Consider the following 11,443-nt stretch of genomic DNA (forward strand, 5'->3'; position numbering starts at 1 on the left):
CAAGCATTTGCACAGTGATCACAGAGTTGTGCTCTTACAAAAAACATTTTGCAATAATTTGAGGTTTAGGTACTTATTTATACTCTTGTTTTTCTCTGGACGCTGTCGTGCGTATCCGGAATTCAACAGTTTTAGCAGAAGACGCGGTACCGATATGAGCAATATACTGGTCCCCAGCCTGAATAAGAGCAGTTTCCGCACCTGCACGTCGCGGTGGCCAGATGTCCTGCTTGCAATCGTCTATAGCCAGCCGGCAACAGCCAGGTAGCGTCAACAGAATGAGAGCCCAAGGTTATACCCTGTCTCGTTGTACCTTGGCAAAGGGTGAACGATATGCGCTACATATGCGAGCGCAACGCACACATATTGGAGCATGACGTAGCGAAAAGCGCAGTAAAAGCGCACTCCAGTGATACGTAGTCACGTTCCGATTGGCCCGCCAGGGCCGTAGCTTGCGCCGTACTGGCATGTTATGCGATCAAGGCTTCCTGGCCCCTACCCAGTATTTCTTCCTTCCGACGCTCGGCTACCCAGCGCCACCAGAGTAATAGCCCACGTTTGAACGATGCAGCCGTAACTCCCAGGCATACCCAATGTTTCTTGCTTCAGTCGCTAGATAGCGCCAAACCAAACAGCATTGCAGGTTGCCTTTAGAGTAAGTGAAAAAAAAATGAAAGACGTTCATCCCCTGTAACGCCGTATTAGAGCGCAGCTCTTGAGGTCGAGGAGGGGAAAGTACGGAGAGGAGGCTATATAGGGGGGGGGGGGGGGGGGGGGGGCCCATCCACTCTTACTCGCCTCCCATTTTGGGAAAAATTTCCCCGCTAAATTTAGCGGGGAATTTTTTTTTTTTTTGCTAAATTCAGCTTGGAATTGTTTTTGATAAATTTAGGGGGGAAATTTTTCTGCTAAATTTAGCGGGAAAACTTTTTCACTAAATTTAGCGGGGAAATATTTCCGCTAAATTTAGCCGGGAATTTTTTCCGCTAAATTTAGCAGGGAAGTTTTCCGCTAAATGCTAAATTTAGCGAGGAATTTTTTCCGCTAACTTTGGCGGGGAATTTTTTCCGCTAAATTTAGCGGGGAAATTTACCCATAATGCACCGCGCGGTTACGCCGACGCCGGCGGCGACGGCGCTCAAGCCGGCAACAAGCGCCAAAGAGATGCGCTCTAAAAGCGCCTCAAAAATACGTGGACACGAGAAAGAAGGAAGAGAAGCGCTTGGTTCTGTTCCTTCTTTCTCGTGTTCACTTATTTTTTATACGCTTTTTCACTTAAATATTTACCAACAAGCCCACATAGCTATTTTACCTCAAGTCTATAGGGTTTTTTCACGTGATGTCAATCCGTCACATTGTTGTTTGCATGTTCTGCGATGAAACCCATAAGCCCCAGTGCACACGTATTTGATGGAGTCAAATACATCTTTCAAATGTTCGCCTTTGGTACGAGCCAGGCTAGTTCTAACAACCAAACAGTGGACATAATTACGCCAATGAAAACACACTATAGTCGCAGTTCCGCCCTCCTGCTGAACGGTTGCCTCAGCGATGGTCTACTGCTGTGTTCCGAACTTCCATTGAAACTCGGGAAAGGCTTCTAGGAGTCTTTTCACGAGCTGCCCAGCGATGACTCTTTAAGCAGCGTGTGGAAGACGAAGATACCAAGGACCTATAGCTGTTAACGACAAATCTCAATTTACTGTTGTTTGCAGCAGGCGCTTCAAGCCAGAGGATTACATACCGGGATGGCGCATAAAAAAAGCTGGCCTCTGCACTCTAAAAGAAAAAACTCCGTTCTTGAAAAGTACTTTGACGCCCCAAGAACTCGTTCAGCTTGTGAAGAACGGTTTCGCCTCACGCACTATCCCCCCAGCCGCACTAGAAAGACATCTGGGCGATAAAGCTTGAACTCGTTCGCATAAAAAAAAAAAAGAACACCTTATGGGTTTTTTCAGCAAAAACCTTTATAGTGGGTGCTTAAAAGCAATTTTTACGGTGCAAAATATGGACAAGCCGAAAAACCCCAAGAGTTCCTTTATGACAGGATTTTTCTTTTTATGGTGCATATCCACACACACACGAATGTTTAGAACTCTGATTACTTTCGCCTCGCTGGCCCGCTGTATAATTTCAGAAATTACTTTGTACGTTTATTAAAAAAACTGTTCTGAAAAGTAAAAAAATTAAAGACGTTGACAAATCTCTGTAATGCGAAATTAGAGAGCAGCGCTTGAGGAGGAGGAGGAGGAGGGGAGGAGGAGGAGGGAAGGGTACAGCATCCACTCCGTACCCTATCCTCCTCCTCCGGGTTAAGTTTCCCCGCTAAATTTACTGGGGAATGTGACATCCCGGTATGCCGAGACAAAAGCACTCCCGTCGGGAACCGCTGTGGAAGTAGCCAAGTTTTTCGTTGAGTCTATCGTAAGAGATACTCCGATTGAGCCACACCGACCACCGTCGAACAACGGCATACCACCCGCAGACCAACGGGCTAATGGAGCGATTAAGCAAGACCATAGCCGACATGATCTCGATGTACGTGGACGTGCACAGAAGACGTGGAACACAGCTCCATCCACTGCTGTCGTACGTCCAGGTTGGATCTCGTGGAAGTACAGGCCGGGGTCTTTGTTTCTTAATTTCGAAGTGCACGACGGCACACAACAGCAACGCATGATAGATCTGTCGAAGAGTCAAAGGCAGGCCAAGGTATAAGCTCAAAGACTGCGCTTGAACGGAACCGCGCGCCCGCATGTGCTTGGCTTGGCTTGGGTTGGCTGATCGGTTTTCCTTTTCCAGTACGCCACGTAGCGCCCCGAGCGGCAATGGGCAGCCAATTCACTCCGTAAGTGTGACGCAACGTTACTAAAATACACAGTTGGGAAACTCGCCGTCAAAACCTGGGCCGCTGGCGTCCACCGAGACCGAGCTAAATACGACAACAGCGCCACTCTTTATCATTTGTCTGTACTGCGGTCAACTTGAGCTTTTAGAAAGCACGTTTTTGCGTGAAAATAAACTGAAAAGACTCTTTTTGTTTGAAATTTATTGGAGTTTAGTACAAAATGAACGGCGCGTGATGTTTTTAAAACCTCAGCGGTGCTTTCAGGTAGCGCGTCCCGACCTAGGTGCATTTTAACTTCGGTACTAAGACGCGGCGCGTCCGCCGGGGAGACGGGGCTGGCACCCCTGTAACCAGACTTGTACGTAATCCGTTACAAGTAATGAAATTACTTGTAATCCCTTCCATTTATCAGTAATTTAGTAACGGAATAATTACATATTTTCTAGAGTAATTTTAAAGTAATTCCCTTACATTTTTCACGTAACGGATTCCTTGTAATCCGTTACATTTTTTTGGTCAGAACCAACCCCCCCCCCCTCCCCTTCTAGATAAAGTTTTTTTTTTTTTCTTTTTTTTTTTTCATTTTTGTAAAATCGAGCGCAGTGACACTATCACGCGAATTGACCAGCGCAAAAGGGGGCTTGGCACCTCAGTGCCGCAGAGCCTTTTTTTTTTTTTTTTTTGCAACACTAAGCCTTTGAATTTATTTTTTTTTTAGACCCTAACAACAATGTCAAAAAATCCAAATAAACGTTTCTACACATAAAAAGGGGGGGGGGGGGGGGGGGGGGGAGGGCGGAGGGGACAAGTATTTTTCCCTTTTTTTTAGTCCCTCTGTTTTTTCTTTGCGACCGAAGACGGGGAGAGGAGAACACCAAGTGATTGTGCGCCTCTTCGAGAAGCTTGATGCGGTAAATGCACTGAAAATAATTAACTACGACCATTTTCATAATGTCGCAACACGAGACAACGCTCCGTCTGCCCTACCCTTTTTGTGAGTGAGCTTTTCGCGAGCACTTAAAAAATGGTAATAGTCTTCCCTTCTTCTTGTTCCTGTTTTGTCCCAGCAGGGCCCATCTTATCTCAGGCAGATATTTTTACAAATAAAACATAACGGTGGCAGACGTAGACTTGATATTCTAGGCTTGAGGAAAGAGTGAAATTCGTGAGTGGGGCCATAGCGCGGCTTACTTCTACCCTTTGCTGCCCGTGCCATCAGCGGACGTCTATCTTGAAAACACCGGAGTAAACTGCAGTCGATTCGTGCTCCGTGCGTTTTTGAACGGCACCAAGAAAGGTACACACGGCAAACGTGCGTTTACATTTCCTTGTTTTAACCGACGTTCTAATTAATTGTTGTTATCAGTGTCCTTTTTTTTCTTTTATTACTTATATTTATATACTGGAAACTTTCTTCTCTTCACCAACATCTCAAGTGAGGCTTGAGCGGTTCAGAACCAAAGGAAGAAGAATATCTAGCCAAACATTATTTATTATTTAATTATCACCTTACTGTTACAACTATATTTTGCTATTGATGACTTCCCATGCTTCGCGATTTAGACAATGGAGAATTTTAGTAGATCGGTCCGATGACTCCGATAACGATGTCCGATACTTCGCCGCCGTCTTTGCGTATGCATCATATCCTTATCGCCGGTATCAAAGGTATCGGAAGGATCTACTAAATCTCTTGCATAGCAGGCAACGGCTGCAACGACGAAGCTTTGCTCTACATTCGAGTTAAATAGTATTTCCCTTGCTTCGCTGAAAAAGCTCAATGCAGAGCATGAAGCATTCGTGAGGAACAATATGGCAGTCCCATCCAGTGCCTCAGCTCAAATGGTGTTCAGCGTAGCAGTCGACATATTGAGTAAGAAATAACGCAAAATGTCTGACGAGACATTCGAGGGCCAGCTGTTGCTCAAAATACTCAAGGTCGTTAAATGGAACACGTTGCAACAATAAGAACTTGAATAACCCTCTTCTCTTTGTTTCTTACTCGAGGACAATAATGTTAAAAGTAACGCCACGAAAGTAACGGATTACTTTTTGGGGTAACGGTCGGTTACTTTCATGGGAGGGTAATTGTAATTGTAATAAATTACAATTTAGCCTCGAGTAATTGTAAATGTAATTCGTTACTATTTTTCAGTAACGTGTACAAGTCTGCCTGTAACCTCTTCCGCTGTACCTAGCTGTTTCGGCGCCAGAATGGCCGATTAAAGCCATAATAGACGTCACGTGCAGTTCCTCGAGTGGCCGCTGCGGGAGAAATGGCGGCGTTGTGTTCGCCATTAGCTCGGTGCTCGAGGACAGATCGGGGACACTCTTTCAGAGCAGCCTCATGGCAGTTTCCCAACTGAGTGGTTTAGTAACGTTGTGTGACGTCATGGGTCGAAACAAACCGTTGCTAGGGTCGTTGTTATGGACAAATACATGTGGCTAGGTTTCGCTACGAAAACCCGACCGTTAAAAAATTAAGAGTAGGATTTAAACTTCTAAAAAATCACAGATATAGAAAGCTTGTTGCGACAGAAGTGTGCCGGTAATCGCTTGTTTGTTAAATATTTACGGCGGCAACTTCCGGTCCTCAAGATGACTGCAGCAGACGACGAATGCAAGAAGTATGCCGTCTGCCACGCGCCGGCCTTCCAAGCCAGCGCCGTCGTTTGAATCGTGTGAATAAAGACGACATTCTGATATTACATTTGTTTGAAATATAATGAGTTTCAGACACTTATAAGAATTCATACTGGGGTGCGATGCAAAATATGGTTTATCAAAAGTCCGGGCGTCGATCGAGATGATCGTCTGCTAAAAGATCATATTGCACCCGTGAGAAAAGCACTTCAGGCGATCGGTGGAGATCCCAAATTTTGTTTGCGGACTCGCGCTATGGGAGGGTGCTTCGTACCTGGTTGTAGCCATCGCGTGGAGAAAGATTTTTGCAGTTTCTTCAGATTTCCACAAGACCCCAAAGCGCGAAAGAACTGGGTAAAAAACATAAGGCGAGTACATGTAAGTTGCCTTGATTTAAAAAAAAGGGCCAAACCAGCCAAGAGCACGTAGAATCCATATTCTGTTCGGTCATAATGTCTTAAATATGGCGCTATATTTATATATTATTGCTATATTATTGATAAAGTAGTTGCATGCAAGTAGTAGTGAGAATAAAATCTAGCTAAAACCTGCAGTAGTCTTACACTGCTATGGTAAAACAGCGTTGAGACGTATGCTTGTGTCCGTGCTTTATCCGGTTATTTTGTTTATGCTTATATATCTACCTTTGGTGATGTTTTTTCATTGTGCTCTTCATATGTTCACCTGTTCAGACTAGCTTTTTAATTTAGTATTTAGTACAAGCTTCAATAATAATAATAATAAACAACTTACCTTGACGGCGTACGATTTGTTTCTCATGCTGGCCTGCACTACGCCTCTGAACTAAGCTGGGTGCTTCACAGAAAAAAACGCACATTGCAGAGGCCTCTACGACCATGGCAATGCACTTGTTTTTGTCGCTTGTTTACCGACGCAATTCAATGAAGACGCCCGCTGCAACAGAGGCCAGCAAATCTACCGTGTCGTCTGCTACCAAAGCAAAGCGGAGTGTAATACTTTAGAAATGGCTTTCGTCGTTGCAATACGACACTGAGACGACAAGGACATCTTCATAATTAGATATCAAGAAGTTAGGTTGCTTACAAAGATATATTTACTTACTTGTAAGCAAAAATCTAGCCTCATGTGGAGTCTTCATGCATTAGCCCATAGCAACGTCCCTATAGCAAAGGTTTGTTTGGACCCAGACGCCATGTTGTGACGTAGTCACTTCCGGGGTCAATGGGTCCAGCGCAACCGGGAAGGGCGTGATCAGGGGGCTATGTTGCGCTTTTTGCACTCCCAGGAGACTAGGAAGAAGGAAGTGACGTCAACAACGCAGCAAATGCAGATTGGATGTTGATTTTGTTTTGTCTCTAGTCGTTGACGTCACTTCCTTCTTCCAAGTCTCCTGGGAGTGCAAAAAGCGCAACATAGCACCCCTGATCAGAAAAGCCCACGTGACTGGCATCTTATATAAAGGGGCCGTTATTCAAATAAAGGTTTATTGTTGTTTTTCTTTTTCTGCGACCACCCTCTTTTGTTCGTTTTGCAGGTGAGCAGCGTGCACCGATCCTACAGATGTCAACGCGACATCCGGCCGGTAGTGAACTATTTGTGCGTTGCCGAGGTACATTGGTCGGCGGTAATGAGTGTGGGGGGAGCTTTTTGCGCATTCTTCATCTTGCCAGGCACTCAAGACCGACCTGCTAGAAGTGACCAGCCCATGGCGGCCCCGCGAAGACCACCGTCGCAAAGACCGCTCTAGGCCTAACGCTTCTTCACCCTCTTCACCATCCCATCATCATCATCATTCCACATGCATCCAGTCAACAAACCCTCATCACCCGCAGCATCAAGCCGCATCCTCGCCCACAAGCTCCATTTCAACATCGTCGTGCATCTTGTACATTATGTCCGCCCATAAGCACCCTTACTACTTTTTATACCTTTTTTATTTGGTGGTGCTGGCCTCTGGTATGGACTTCGGTCTCTCTGCAACCACCAGCATCTCTCCGAATTGCAAATAAATATTGTCATTACCATTGTCATTCACGTGTATGTCAGTCTGTCAGTCTGTGTATGTCACTGTGTATGTCACTGTGTATGTCCGTCTGTGTATGTCAGTGGTTCCCACAGGCCCGTTTTCAAACAATATTACATTATGAAAGCTTACGCTACAAGTTACGGGGACATCTGTGCTTCATATTAAGCGTGGCTACCAGTTCAAGGATATAGCTTGGCAAACAACATTCGAGACACGAATCTTTAAGTGACATATACGTAACGAAAGAAAGCGTAAGAAAGCGGTGCTGTGTGAACCGGCCTTTATAGTAATTACTCGATTACTCAACTTACGACTATCTGAGGCTAATTCCGTTGGATAAAAAGTAATAATTATATTAAAACATCTATGTTAGTCAAACCAACAGTCCTAACCTCCAGACATAATTTTACGAAAACAGCCGGCGAAGCAGCTGATCGAGATTTACCAGGATAAGCACAAAGCGCCTGCGAGAGCGAAAAAAAGAACTTTTAATGCCAGTAAGAGAAAAGAAAAACCACGCTACACGAGAACCTTTCGTCGACCTCATTTTCACCCTTTCTTCAATAGCCCGGCCGCCACGTCTTCGTTCGGCTGATCCGAAATTACATGTCTGCACGATTCTGCGTATTTCAGAGCCACGATGTTCCACAGGCTTGTAGGCTTTCCTTTTCTGTCCATGCTAGGAACCGGCGCCAACTCAAAGCACGGGTTGGGGCACAAACGCGCCAGCCACTCACGATGACCCAGCAGACTATTTTGATGCGGCATCGATGTCGAATGCAAGTGGGACTGCGAAGTTGCGAGCATGGCCACGCCAATAGTCCGAGGCTCCGTGGTTCTACAATTGTACAAGTCGCTGTGACTGTCGTATCACGGTAGCCATCGAATTACTCACAGACGCTGTTGCAAGCGGAGATACCACATGGGGCACCTTAGCTGAATCTGTGATACGAGAAATACGTACCATGACGGTCGCATGTCTGGCTCCCGACGAAACCGCAGACGGGGTTGCAGGTGCTAATGCAAATTCCGGTCGAACCGCTCCTTTAGCTCCGACTGTGAGCCTTGGTTGAAGATTAGCTTTGCAGAGTGACAGCTGGAAGAGTGTGACACGCGGCTGCTACCGTCGGAATGCCCGAATAGAGCAGAACTTGGACCCGGGAGCGCAAGCCGTTCTGTGGGAAGCGTCGACATCGGTGAGGCACCCGATTTCGTGATCTTCACGGGACGACACTTGGTAGTTTCCTTTGGATGTTCCGCTTGCGCTCGGAAGACCCTCGGTACTTCGGGCATTGGTGCGTGGTCACCATCGGAGCTACACACGACCACAGAGCGTACAGCAGCGAACGCCGGGAGTCGGGATCGAAACGGATGAAAGAGCTGACTCCCAGCGCCGGTCACGTGAGCGTAGCTTGTGTCGAATTGAGAGGACCTTGTGGCATCAACGACTCGTCGAGCTTGACTTATTTCTTCCGGCGTGTAATGGCGGGTCACGTAATCGACAAGGTAGTCGTGGAGCATGCGAACGCTTCTTCTCCTGCTCGTATTCGCCCCGTGCAGGGCCTGCTCTCTGAATCCTGGGGCGCTCTGTGAACTCGCCGGCAGATTCACATCTCCTTCGCGAGCCGGTCGGGCGTGGTGAAGATCCAAGAGAGCCTCAGCACAAAGAAGCCTGTTCTGGTCCTGATGAAAGGCACTGCTGTCGCTCTCTGGTGCGAGAGCGTGACCACTCGAAGCGCTGTTGGAACAGACTGGACGTTCCAAAGCTGTGCTTGAGGTACCTGCATAAAAAGGAAAAAAAAAAAAAGTGGATATCCTTTTTATGTTGACCGTGGAACGAAGGCTCGGAATATACCTTTGGAGCCACCACATTGCATTAATAGGCGTATGACCTCGCCACATAGCCGCTAATATCGTGTAACCTCCCGAAGTTTCGCACTCGTTATAATGGCATTGGCTTGGTGATGTCATCTGACAAAATGGACAGCCTTCTTGATAGTCGTAATTGGTTGCAAACAATTATTCTATAACGTTCCCTTTGGGGGAAATATTTAAAGCCCAAGTTTCCATTTAATGCCCCAATATGTTTCATGGGAAGCTTGCATTACAGGTGACAATTAAATTATTAACACTTGTTCTTGCTCCATAACTAGAATTTAAATGTTTCGAATGCAGCTATTATATGATGAGTATCTTATTACGGGTGCTCAAGATTATTTCAATCCATTCAATAGCATTTAATAATACGACATATACTCGAGTCGTATGCGATTCGATCAGAAAGTCCCTATTTGCAGATTCGTGTGAAGTGTTTCTGCTTGCAAAATCCCACCAGGAGAAGAAGTTCCGAATAGGACGGCATTTTAAAGTCCAAGGAACAGCTCATGCAAATAACGCACCAGAGAACGGCTAGAAATTCTTTCGGACGGCCTATTCCGATTTACGTCATAAAAGCCTATTCATCGCAAGCATCGACCCAACCTCACGCGTGCGTGCGTGCGTGCGTGCGTGCGTGCGTGCGTGCGTGCGTGGGGGTGTGCGTGCGTGCGTGCGTGCGTGCGTGCGTGCGTGCGTGCGTGCGTGCGTGCGTGCGCGTGCGTGCGTGCGTGCGTGCGTGCGTGCATGTGTGCGTGTGTGATGTACGTGTTTCTTTTTCATTTTCCTTTTTTTTATGAAAGCTAAAAAGGATAGCAAAGTATGGGACTCGAAACATTACTCGAAACTGAAGTATAGTGGTCAATAAAAACAGAAAAAAACAGAGGATGGGTAGACGAATTAAGCTACCTCCTTGCTCTCTCTTTGTAGGCTTCGTCTGCATGTCCTTCGTTGTTATAGCACTATTTATGTTTTTACCTACTCGGAAGCCTTTCAAGGTTAAGCGAGCGAGTGTAGGTAGCCAGCTGCTAATCCCAATGTAAACCTAATTGACGCAGAGAAGAAAAAAAAAAAGCGTAAAACCAAAAAGTCTTTAAGCTCCATAATGTTTTCGTGGCCCTGTTTTTCGCTTACGTATGCTTGGACCTTAGTGTTCAATCGAACCGTTCTACGAAGCCGTCGGTTCGGTATACCTGCGCCCTCGTACGATTCCGCCGGATTGACTGGCGGGTGAGACAGCATCTTCTTGAAACCGTTCTTCTTCAGAAACCTGCGCAGGCACTTGCGGCTGAGCCGCATCCCTCCCGGTGGACGCATTCGTTGGACGAGAGCTGTGGCGTAATCCCAGATGTCCTTCCAGAGGATCTGGACGCCCAGTTCATGACGGTCCTTGACGAACCGGAGGACCAAGGACTCGATGTCACCCGCACCGAACGCACTCTTGGAGTCGGGAAGCGTGCCATCCGCCGAGATTGTTATCGCGTGGTTCACGCCCGGTTGAGACGTGGAGCTCGTGGAGGGTGTCGGGAGAACCGGTTCTGAGACCGGATTTAGAGACCATGACCAAGGCCTGTTGGGAATAGGGCCGCGGGATGGCCCTGGTGCAGAGACCTGTTGCGCTGAGCTACTCGACCCGGCGGTTGTCTTCGTGACACCAGAGCAGCTCGGATCACCTGTCGCAACGGCATTAGCCATGTATGCAATATTAGCACTGCGTTCCGCCTCACTGCTCACTGCAAAGTGTGTACCCACGCGTGCCATGTGTACCTCCGACAAAAATTAATTAACCGAGCACCCATCACTTCTAAAGTTACGGGTGCTCAATTTGGTTTAGGATATAAACCTACGTTTTTAAAAGTTTGCCTTCTTTTTTTACCGGTAGCATTTAAACCGTAGCATTTAAAAATGCTACCGGTTATTGTAAACGTAGCTGAGAGGATAAGCCCAAAACTAAGACAAGTGATGCTGGGAGTGACGCGGGTGACCCTTTGAGGGGGAACGCGGTCACTAACAACTGGCAAATTTGTTGTAAAAAACAAACAAAAAAACACCGCTACGCAACACACAAA

Source organism: Ixodes scapularis, unplaced genomic scaffold (assembly GCF_016920785.2).
Source record: "Ixodes scapularis isolate PalLabHiFi unplaced genomic scaffold, ASM1692078v2 PGA_scaffold9__187_contigs__length_104089568, whole genome shotgun sequence".
NCBI classification, from domain to species: Eukaryota; Metazoa; Arthropoda; class Arachnida; order Ixodida; family Ixodidae; genus Ixodes; species Ixodes scapularis.